A 12629-nucleotide genomic window follows, 5' to 3' on the forward strand; every position below is an offset into this window, starting at 1 on the left:
GACGTGAGGACTGATGTCCATAGGTTTAAAAGGGCTAATATCAACTACAACCTAACAAAATTAACTTTAGTTCCCGACGACGTAGGACTGGTATCCACACGTTCAAAAGGGCTCATTTCAAAGTGGAGGTGACGATCGCCACGCTGGAAGGTTGAATTGACTACACCAGCCAGAATATAGCATGAGCTGAGTATGGCAACTTGAATGAACTTTGAACTGTTATTCACTAAAGAAGTGATACATCCTAGACGTCGAGTTATCAGCAGCAGCTGTAAACGTGCGTGGCCTAGGAAAGGACGGACAAACTCTTCAGAACGACAGAGTACTACAACGTATCCGCCCAGAAATATTCTTCAAAGGACAAGGGAGATCTCTGCTGGGAAACCCAGCCTTCCATATTCGACCAATCTATCGAAGCGCAGCTCAGAATAAAAATGTTTCTTGCATTTTCCTTTTCCGAATGGGTGGTTATTTAGAATGCATAAGATTTCGTATTTATGATAGCATAGCTTCATAAGAGTCGATAAAGACCCAATCCTTTTGTTCCTCGGTCTTCCCGCTCTTTCATTCAAACCCAACCCCCTTTCTTTGTGTAACCAGCCTTCATATCGGTTTCGTCCGCTGGGGATGTTTTCTTTTATGAAATAATTAGTAATCAATGTATGATCCATCCTGTGTATATGTAATTCTGTGTGATTTATTTAGGTATTTAGTAAATAAATAATTAAACCAAATGTTGTTTTGCTGATTCGACTTGTTAGCCAGGGTTCGTGAAGATAACCAAGAATTCTACGACGTTCAGATGAGACTGAATAAGGTGACAACTAATAATTGACTGCTATTGATATAAAAGATTAACAGATCTTTAAGAGTTTATTCGGAAAACAACAGCTCTATAAACATTCTTCCGGGGTTCCCCCGACTTCCTAGTTAACGACATTTACATGATTAGTTTAATCAGGTAATATTAATTACAGAGAATTGATTTGATAAAATAGCATGTCATATCATTTAATTCATAGTAAAGCCACAACAATATGCATGTAAATCTCTCGTGGCACAAAGTGGGGGAGAGATTTGTTGTACTTGTTTCTGTAAGAAGTGTTGACATGCTGAATGCACCGAGGTGTCTGTTTAAAGTACTGACACACAGCTCTGACACCCATGCATAGCCCACAAGACATGCCACCAAGGGTCTTTTTACAATCCAGAACAGACTATAGGAGGCGCACAGTACTTCATAGAGCCATGACTACATGGAACTCTATTCCACATCCGGTAACTGATGCAAGCAGTAGAATCAGATAAAAATAAACAGATACAAATACACCTGATGGAACAGTGGGGAGTGTGAAGACACACAGGCACAGACACACATACTGTACACATGATAAGACACGCACTCTACACACACGTACACATAGATTTTGTATTGTAGATATGTGATAGTAGAGTAGTGGCCTGAGGGAACACACTTAATGTGTTGTGTAAAGTGTTATGAAATGTAATGTCATGTAATATTTTAAAATTCTATATAACTGCCTTTATGTTGCTGGACCCCAGGAAGAGTAGCTTCTGCCTTGGCAGGAACTAATGGAGATCCTTAATAAATACAAATACCATGAGCCCATTGGTGTTTTTATAAAAACAGCTACCGAGTTCAATGGCTGTGATGGGAGAAAACTGAGGATGGATCAACAACATTGAAGTGACTCCACAATAATAACCTAAATGACAGTGAAAATATGAATAAAATATATTACAAAACATGCATCGTGTATGCAACAGGGCGCTAAAGTAATACTGCAAAAAAAAACGTATTTTCAAGCATGTAGGTGGCTGATTCATGGTACGGGTATGCTTGACGTCGGCAAATAGTGGATAAAAAGAAACGGGATGGAGCTCGGCACAGGTAAAATCCTGGAGGAAAATCTGCTTCAGTCTGCTTTACACCAGACACTGGTCAAGGAATTCACCTTTCAGCAGGACAATAACCTAAAACACAAATCTACACTGGAGTAGCTTACCTAGAAGACAGTTAACGTTCCTGACTGGCCAAGTTACAGTTTTGTACTTAAATCTGCTTGAAAATCTGTGGCAAGACTTGAAAATTGCTGTCTAGCCAAGATCCCCAAAACCTGAAAAATTCTGAAAAGAATAATGGACAAATATTGCACAATACAGGTGTGCAAAGCTCTTAAGAGACTTACCCAAGAAGACCCACAGCTGGTGTTTCTAATATGTATCGACTCAGGGGGTTGAATACTTAAAGGTATTGTAATGACCTGGCTAGATTCTAAAGGAACAATTGTTCAGACAGAGGATTGAGTTTACGAATTCACGGTTAATTAACCCAACTCAACACAGGCTACTGTTCGGCCGTAGCCCACGCCAAATAAATGAAGGATATCCGTATAAAACAACCGTGACTATCTCTTGTGAAGACCAGACGTAAGAGAGAGAACAATGGCTAAACATGGCCTTAAACTTGCGATGCTTCACCCCCCTGCCGCTCCACCAGCCACCAGGATGCCCGGCACAAGAACATTCCAGGCATGCCCGTGGTTGGCAGATAGCAGATTGACTGGCATGTCAGACCCCGCGAACACTGGGTACTGGTAAGTACAACAAAACCAACGAACAGCATCATACATAACACATCTGTTTGAGTCACTACAGTATTTTTGTGTTATTTTTCATTCATCTTTGAAAACAATGTTATAATTTTTCTTCCACTTTGACAGAGTATTTTATGCAGATTGTTGACAAAAAAATTACAATTCAATAAATTTGAATCCCACTTTGTAACAATAAAAAACATGGCCTAATGGAACACTGAAGCATTTGTCAACTAAAACACAATATTGGCTTCTGAATAAATTACTTATTCAAATTGTGATGCACATAATAAATGTGTTCTGTCAAGATCAATTTCACACACTGCTACTGTTTCACACTTTTTTTTATATTTTTTTTATTTCACCTTTATTTAACCAGGTAGGCTAGTTGAGAACAAGTTCTCATTTGCAACTGCGACCTGGCCAAGATAAAGCATAGCAGTGTGAACAGACAACACAGAGTTACACATGGAGTAAACAATAAACAAGTCAATAACATGGTAGAAAGAAAGAGAATCTATATACAATGTGTGCAAAAGGCATGAGGTAGGCAATAAATCGAATAATTACAATTTAGCAGATTAACACTGGAGTGATAAATCATCAGATGATCATGTGCAGGAAGAGATACTGGTGTGCAAAGAGCAGAAAAGTAAATAAATAAAAGCAGTATGGGGGGTGAGGTAGGTAAATTGGGTGGGTAGTTTACAGATGGACTATGTACAGCTGCAGCGATCGGTTAGCTGCTCGGATAGCAGATTTTTAAAGTTGTTGAGGGAGATAAAAGTCTCCAACTTCAGAGATTTTTGCAATTCGTTCCAGTCGCAGGCAGCAGAGAACTGGAAGGAAAGGCGTCCAAATGAGGTTTTAGCTTTAGGGATGATCAGTGAGATACACCTGCTGGAGCGCGTGCTGCGGGTGGGTGTAGCCATCGTGACCAGTGAACTGAGATAAGGCGGCACTTTACCTAGCATAGCCTTGTAGATGACCTGGAGTCAGTGGGTCTGACGACGAACATGTAGCGAGGGCCAGCCGACTAGGGCATACAGGTCGAAGTGGTGGGTCGTATAAGGTGCTTTAGTAACAAAACGAATGGCACTGTGATAAACTGCATCCAGTTTGCTGAGTAGAGTGTTGGAAGCTATTTTGTAGATGACATCGCCGAAGTCGAGGATCGGTAGGATAGTCAGTTTTACTAGGGTAAGTTTGGCGGCGTGAGTGAAGGAGGCTTTGTTGCGGAATAGAAAGCCGATTCTTGATTTGATTTTGGATTGGAGATGTTTGATATGAGTCTGGAAGGAGAGTTTGCAGTCTAGCCAGACACCTAGGTACTTATAGATGTCCACATATTCTAGGTCGGAACCGTCCAGGGTGGTGATGCTAGTTGGGCGTGCGGGTGCAGGCAGCGAACGGTTGAAAAGCATGCATTTGGTTTTACTAGCGTTTAAGAGCAGTTGGAGGCCACGGAAGGAGTGTTGTATGGCATTGAAGCTCGTTTGGAGGTTAGATAGCACAGTGTCCAAGGAAGGGCCGGAAGTATATAGAATGGTGTCGTCTGCGTAGAGGTGGATCAGGGAATCGCCCGCAGCAAGAGCAACATCATTGATGTATACAGAGAAAAGAGTCGGCCCGAGAATTGAACCCTGTGGTACCCCCATAGAGACTGCCAGAGGACCGGACAACATGCCCTCCGATTTGACACACTGAACTCTGTCTGCAAAGTAGTTGGTGAACCAGGCAAGGCAGTCATTAGAAAAACCGAGGCTACTGAGTCTGCCGATAAGAATATGGTGATTGACAGAGTCGAAAGCCTTGGCCAGGTCGATGAAGACGGCTGCACAGTAATGTCTTTTATCGATGGCGGTTATGATATCGTTTAGTACCTTGAGCGTGGCTGAGGTGCACCCGTGACCGGCTCGGAAACCGGATTGCACAGCGGAGAAGGTACGGTGGGATTCGAGATGGTCAGTGATCTGTTTGTTGACTTGGCTTTCGAAGACCTTAGATAGGCAGGGCAGGATGGATATAGGTCTGTAACAGTTTGGGTCCAGGGTGTCTCCCCCTTTGAAGAGGGGGATGACCGCGGCAGCTTTCCAATCCTTGGGGATCTCAGATGATACGAAGGAGAGGTTGAACAGGCTGGTAATAGGGGGTGCGACAATGGCGGCGGACAGTTTCAGAAATAGGGGGTCCAGATTGTCAAGCCCAGCTGATTTGTATGGGTCCAGGTGGTTTTCCAGCTCTTTCAGAACATCTGCTATCTGGATTTGGGTAAAGGAGAAGCTGGGGAGGCTTGGGCGAGTAGCAGCGGGGGGGGCGGGGCTGTTGGCCAAGGTTGGAGTCGCCAGGAGGAAGGCATGGCCAGCCATTGAGAAATGCTTGTTGAAGTCTTCGATTATCACGGATTTATCGGTGGTGACCGTGTTACCTAGCTTCAGTGCAGTGGGCAGCTGGGAGGAGGTGCTCTTGTTCTCCATGGACTTTACAGTATCCCAGAACTTTTTGGAGTTAGAGCTACAGGATGCGAATTTCTGCTTGAAAAAGCTGGCCTTTGCTTTCCTGATTGACTGCGTGTATTGGTTCCTGACTTCCCTGAACAGTTGCATATCGCGGGGGCTCTTCGATGCTATTGCAGTTCGCCACAGGATGTTTTTGTGCTGGTCGAGGGCAGTCAGGTCTGGAGTGAACCAAGGGCTATATCTGTTCTTGGTTCTGCATTTTTTGAACGGAGCATGCTTGTCTAATATGGTGAGGAAGTAACATTTAAAGAATGACCAGGCATCCTCAACTGACGGGATGAGGTCAATATCCTTCCAGGGTACCCGGGCCAGGTCGATTAGAAAGGCCTGCTCGCAGAAGTGTTTTAGGGAGCGTTTGACAGTGATGAGGGGTGGTCGTTTGACCGCGGACCCGTGGCGGATACAGGCAATGAGGCAGTGATCGCTGAGATCTTGATTGAAGACAGCAGAGGTGTATTTGGAGGGCAGGTTGGTCAGGATAATGTCTATTAGGGTGCCCATGTTTACGGATTTGGGGTTGTACCTGGTGGGTTCCTTGATGATTTGTGTGAGATTGAGGGCATCAAGCTTGGATTGTAGGACTGCCGGGGTGTTAAGCATATCCCAGTTTAGGTCACCTAACAGAACAAACTCTGAAGCTAGATGGGGAGCGATCAATTCACAGATGGTGTCCAGGGCACAGCTGGGAGCTGAGGGGGGTCGGTAGCAGGCGGCAACAGTGAGAGACTTATTTCTGGAGAGATGAATTTTTAAAATTAGAAGTTCGAACTGTTTGGGCATAGACCTGGAAAGTATGACAGAACTTTGCAGGCTATCTCTGCAGTAGATTGCAACTCCTCCCCCTTTGGCAGTTCTATCTTGACGGAAAGTGTTATAGTTGGGTATGGAAATCTCAGAATTTTTGGTGGCCTTCCTAAGCCAGGATTCGGACACGGCAAGGACATCAGGATTGGCAGAGTGTGCTAAAGCGGTGAGTAAGGCAAACTTAGGGAGGAGGCTTCTGATGTTGACATGCATGAGGCCAAGGCTTTTTCGATCACAGAAGTCAACAAATGAGGGTGACTGGGGACATGCAGGGCCTGGGTTTACCTCCACATCACCCGAGGAACAGAGGAGTAGTAGGATGAGGGTGCGGCTAAAGGCTATCAAAACTGGTCGCCTAGAGCGTTGGGGACAAAGAATAAAAGGAGCAGATTTATGGGCGTGGTAGAATAGATTCTGGGCATAATGTGCAGACAGGGGTATGGAGGGGCGTGGGTACAGCGGAGGCAGGCCCAGGCACTGGGTGATGATAAGAGAGGTTGTATCTCTGGACATGCTGGTCTCAATGGGTGAGGTCACCGCATGTGTGGGGGGTGGGACAAAGGAGGTATCAGAGGTACGGAGAGTGGAACTACGGGGTCCATTGCAAACCAAAACAATGATAATGATAACTAGCCTGAACAACAGTATGCAAGGCATATTGATATTTGAGAGAGACATACAATAAGGCATAAAGTGATTGCAGGTCTTGATTGGGAGAGCTAGCTAAAACAACAGGTAAGATAACAGCAGCAATAACAGGGTGCTAGTCTAACACAGCAACAGGTAAAAATGGCGACGACTAGGCAGAGAGGGTCGGATTAACTACACACAGATCCTGAGTTAAAGCACAGAGCCGACAGATAAAACACAAATAAACAGAATGGAGTACCGTGAATTAATGGACAGTCAAGCATGCATCAGCTATGTAGCCAAGTGATCATAGTGTCCAGGGGGCAGCCGTAGATGGAGCAGAGAGGCCTCCACTAAGCTAGCACGCGGCGTTTAAAGTTAGTAGCCCGGGGGGTGGTCTGCTCAGACGGAGGGGGTCTGCTCAGACGTGGTCGTGTCGACAGAGAATCCAGAGAATCCAAGCCGAATGGCGAAAGAGAGGTTGTGAATTGTAGAATTGTGTTTGCTAACTGGTGCTAGCTTTGTGGCAGTGGCGCTAACTGCGCTAGCTGGTAGACCTCTTCGGCTAGCCGGCAGATGGGCCTAGCTCGAGGCTAGCTCAAGGCTAACTGGTGCTTGCTTCGGGACAGAGGTGTTAGCCAGTAGTAGCCACTCGGTTGCAGCTAGCTAGCTGTGATAATACGGTGTAATTGTCCAGAGCTTGCGTCAGGAATCCGGTGATGTGGTAGAGAAAAAGCAGTCCTATATGCTCTGGGTTGATATCGCGCTTGCAGACTGGCAGGTATTGGCCCGGTATTGAAGCTGGCTGTGTCCGAGTTAAGGGCGAAGACCGCAGCAGTGGCTAACTGACTACTAGCTAGTAGCTAGTTATCTGGCTAGCTTCTGATTGGGGTTACGGTTCTAAAGTATATAAAAAAAATAGCAGGTCCGTACCACATTGGGTGAGGCGGAATGTAGGAATGTATATTCAGTTCCTAGATGGAAAGTGAAATTAAAATAAATACGAAATGTATACGAAATGTATACGAAAAATACGAATACTATTTACACGGGACAAGACAGGACAAAGACACATCCGACTGCTACGCCATCTTGGATTTAAGCTGTGTCTAGTGTCACTAGTGTCACTAGTGTCTTAACTATCAAATCAATGTCCACTAAATATGTGCATTCGATAGACTCATTTCAGGTTTTAGTTACAATATATAAAACAATTATGAAAGAATAGTCTGGTGTGATTAACAACTACAGACAATGCTGTTAACAATTAGCTTGGTAGCAGGACAATGCATGCACTCCATTTCTCCTGCAGAGGGGGAACAGAATAGTGTTGTGCCAGATTGCTCCCTCCTCCAGGCAAAGCATTCACATTCAGTTAGCGATGTGACGTGAGAGACAGAGCAGACATGACACCTACAGGGAAGAGAGCCCATGGCGCCCCTGATAATACATCTGTCGCTACGGAAACAGTCCTGTCCTGGTGCTGGGGTCGTGCTCTGCTGGGACTGCTGTATCCTCAGGCTCTGGTTCCATAGGGGACAACAGGAATACCAACACTGTTATTTTTAGTTATTTAACTAGGCAAGTCAGTTAAGAACAAATTCTTATTTACAATGACGGCCTACTCCGGTCAAACCCGGACGACACTGGGACAATTGTGCGCTGCCCTATGGGACTCCCAATCACGGCCGGATGTGATGTAGCCTGCCAACCACGGGAATGCCTGGAATGTTCTTGTGCTGGGCATGCTGGTGGTTGGTGGAGCTGTACACATTTTATAAAGTGCATTTTACTATACATTTGATACACTTTGATAGTTCGGACAGGAATCCCTTTTCCATTAGGTAGACAAATAATATACTCAAACATACCTTCTGGCACAACAGAGTCCTCTGGTATCAAGGATTCATCTGGAAAGAGAAACCAGAAGCAACCTTTTACAGTGCTCTACCATGGTTTGTGATTTATCACTCACTGACAATACAATAACAAATCCTGTATTCCTATCTGGGATTGAGAAGAGCAATAGAGAAAGTAAAACAATTCAAAAACTAAGTTCAGTCATCTTGTCTGAGCAGTTAGTTCTCCATTCCACTTATTCTATTGCAATTCTACCAATCTTCCCAGACCTCTGCATTCCTTTCTGCGGAGACTGTGAAAAGCAGGGTCATGTTCACTAGGCATGAAAAGGAAAGAAGCAGTCTGAAATGGGGAGGAACTATCTGAATAACATCTTGAAGCATTTTGCAACAGTGTGCCCTAATGAACATGACCCTGGGTGCTCACGTTGTCTGAGTCTTCTGGCTTGAAACAGCTTGAGAAGCAGCAGTCCAATGGCAAGAGAGCCTACTACCACAAATACAGCAGCCACATTCATGTAACTGTTCTTTGGAATTTCCTTTCGATTCGCAGCATTTTCAGGAACCTGGTCTCGTACTGTAACACACAAAATCAGAATCATTTTAAATGAAAATCATGTCACATTCAGGTTTTCGATCAGGGATGCAATCAATTAAGTAATGTTTGTAGGGTATTTGGTTTAAAGGTAGCTAAGTCAATTTATATAACATATGGATACTAATAGAGGATAACATCAGAAAATAAAGAATTCTTGATGGATCCTCTGCACAGTGGAAATCATGACGCAAAAAGGAGAATACTATATTGTTACACTGTGAGGAGATATCCCATGCACTGTGTGACAGCCACACTAGTGCCACAGCTGTCTCTATACATTAACTCCAATGAGTAGACACAAGCACTGAGAAAATCCTTGCCATAGACATACAGTAAATGCTTACAAGATTTTCCCCTAGTAGGCCAGTCTAACTGTAATCATCCATTCACAAGGAATGACCCCCCCCAGCCCCCTTGAGCTGTCCATGTGTTCTATGTAAGAGGATTACTGAGCTCACCTGTGACCTCCAGCATGAAGGTACAATTTGTGTTTCCACTGTCAGTGTACACCACACACTCATACAGACCCTCGTCTTCAGGCTGGGTTTCTTTGACCAACAGGAACACAACTTTGTCTTTCTCATTGGCAGGTGGCATGGCATGCTGATATTTTTGGCTCTGCGGCATCCTGGGATTGGAGGATTGTTGATTGTATTTGAACAGAGGTTCACCTTTGTGACTACCATTCTGGTGCAGCCTCCAGAACACAACCTGCTCTATGTTTACATTACCAGGGGATTCATCACTGAACTTCACAGAGCACTCTAGGACTGCATCCTTCCCAGATGCCACCTCGATTACCTGCTTCAACTCTGAGCGCTGACTTAGACCTGTTTAAGCAATATATAACTAAATTAAACAGGACTGTAGTACAGAAAATGTCACGCCTGATAAATGTAGTTTGGATAAAACAAAACTCCTAGACCATTCATTTTGGAAGTTGTGGTGTTGGCAAAAGTATTACAAATTGTGCCTGCAGAATGCCTTACTTTTGGATGTCTCCATCCCAGTGATGAGGACAAATATGAGAGTGGACAAGCTGAAGACCATCGCCATGTTAGGGCCTTTCTCCTTAGTAGAAAAACAGTGGTTCTGAGAAACAGTGGTCTCTCCACAGGAAAGGGTTCACACCTGACAACAATCAGTGGTTAAGACAAATTAATCAGAGAGCAACAGTGGATAGCCTGAATAATATGCATTGACTAATACAAGCATTCACTCAATGAACATGCTCTTCTTGCTTACTAAGCGACCAGGGTTGGGTAGGTTACTTTCTAAATGTCATCAGTTACAAGTTACCTGTCCAAAATTGTAATCAGTAACGTAACTTTTGGATTACCCAAACTCAGTAACGTAATCTTACTGAGGCATTAGAAGAAGACACAAATGTATGTTACCAATTGCAAAACATATATTGCAGGACACATCAATGTTAAAGTTTACATAGCTGGCCATATATGGATGTTACATTTTACTTTATGGGTTGGTTATGTAGGCTTCTTTTTTCTTTTTTAAAGGTACGTTGACTGAGAACACATCCTCATTTACAGCAACGACCTGGGGAATAGTTACAGGGGAGAGGAGGGGGAATGAATGAGCCAATTGTAAACTGGGGATGATTATGTGACCGCAATGGTATGAGGGGCAGATTCTTCTAACCCATCGCTTTGTGCTACATATAATGATACGATTAAATGATATCTTTACATTAAAAACCAAAATCTATCAGAATTCCAGTCATTCCAATAAATGTTCTACCCCTTGATCTTCAAGAATAGGACTTGGAAATATGGAAGTCAGACTCGAGTCACAAATACGATGACTTGCAACTCGACTTTGACACCAACTTGGACTTGAGCCTTTTGACTGGAACTGACTTGATACCCTCCCCAAGCCCAAATATTAAAAATGATGCTATTAAAAAAAGTGTACAGCGCATCAACTCTTCATTTAACGGATTACAGTTTGAATCGGACAGCAGCCAATCAAATTGTGCCAGCTGAGAAAAAATTGCGTGTGGCAATGCAGAGGAACATTGGCGGGTGAATTCAGATGGAGCCCTTGGAAAGATGATAACCAAAATTATTATTTTCGGATATAAAGACTACGCTGTAGTCAACAAAAAATGGATTGCAACTTGCAAAACATGCGGGAAGAAAATTACAGACGGAGGCGCAACAATTTCCAACTTTGTTCGACATTTGAAGCTGCACAAAGAACCATAAATTGTGGCTAATATAGCCGACAGCTATATATAACTTTTCTAGTGTAGCATGTAGGATAACGTAACGTTAAATCAATGAGCCTCCACACAGACAGTCAGTGCAGGAACGTGATCATTACACCCAAGATTGAGCTACAACTGGCTAGGCAGTTGGTAGACTAAATCCTGCCTGATGTTACTGCTGTTCCTAAAACCATTGAAATACGTTAGCCTACTGTAAACACACACAGAGAGGGTGTGTGTGTGTGTGTTAAGGTTGGGCGATTGTGTACAAGCCTACATCGCCCGATTGTGCCCTATAGCGATCCTCGATAGTCGATCGCTAAGGGGGGGGCGGGTCTTTCTCATGGCTACCCATGTATTTCTATGGAAATATAAAGTTTATTTGGAAAGTAATAAACATATATATTTGTAAAAGCATTCATGATTTGCGTAAATGTAATATACTAACTATTACTCTTGTTAAAAATATGAAATGGTATTACATTTGGTGAAGAGCACATTATGACTTGTTTAGGACTCGAAACTCAAAGTTTAGGACTTGAGACTTGTCGGTCTTGACTTTAAACTTGACTCGGACTTGCCTGTCTTGACTTGGGACTTGTAAAACAATGACTTGGTCCCACCTCTGGGAAGTATAGATTAGCCAAATTGTTTTACCTGAGCATGACCCCAAAACGAAGGACTTATTAGGCAGCCCTACTCTGTTTCTGATTTTGTCGTCATGAAGGACTGGTTGGGCTCATTGATTCCAGTTGAAAAATAAATCCTGCGCTCGTAGAACGGCATGCTTAGCCAAGAGTCTGCAAAGCTGTCATCAAGGCAAAGGGTGGCTACTTTGAAGGATCTAAAATCTATTTTGATTTGTTTAACACTTTTTTGGTTACTACATGATTCTTTATTTGTTATTTCATAGTTTTAATGTCTTCACTATTATTCTACAATGTAGAAAACAGTAAAAAAAATTAAGAAAAACCCTTGAATGAGTAGGTGTGTCCAAACTTTTGACTGGTACTGTATATATCATTATAATTCCAAAAATAGATGTAACAACTACAGACTGCCCCTTTAAGTCTATCAAAAGTGTGCAAGTTTGAGTATGTGTCCATTAGGCCTTTTTATCAGCATGAATTAGATTTAGCAATAAAAGCCCCACTTTTATTCCATAGGCTTGGATCCGCACTATGCAGCTGTTGCAAGAGGCATTTTTCACTGGCTGTCCACTGGTTTCAAAAACAATGATTGATAGGCAGTGTTAGGATTTATGTTTATGCACTATAGTCTGTTAGCATATTTTTTGAAGATTAATATTGTTTTGTTACACACACACACAAACAATACAGAGGGGGGTGTGTGTGTAGGTGTAAGGACTGACCA

General features: G+C 43.2%; 1 long non-coding RNA gene across 1 annotated transcript; it reads right to left on the reverse strand.

Annotated features, from left to right (window-relative positions):
- Window positions 1-7702: 7702 nt before the first annotated feature.
- On the reverse strand, window positions 7703-9191 carry LOC129832767 (uncharacterized). Its single transcript, XR_008756005.1, has 3 exons — window positions 8858-9191; window positions 8443-8481; window positions 7703-8094 (listed from the first exon to the last, which is right to left on the reverse strand). It is a non-coding gene; the product is annotated as an uncharacterized LOC129832767 (long non-coding RNA).
- Between the last annotated feature and the right edge of the window lie 3438 nt (window positions 9192-12629).

This window comes from Salvelinus fontinalis, chromosome 34 (genome assembly GCF_029448725.1).
Source record: "Salvelinus fontinalis isolate EN_2023a chromosome 34, ASM2944872v1, whole genome shotgun sequence".
Classification (NCBI taxonomy): Eukaryota; Metazoa; Chordata; class Actinopteri; order Salmoniformes; family Salmonidae; genus Salvelinus; species Salvelinus fontinalis.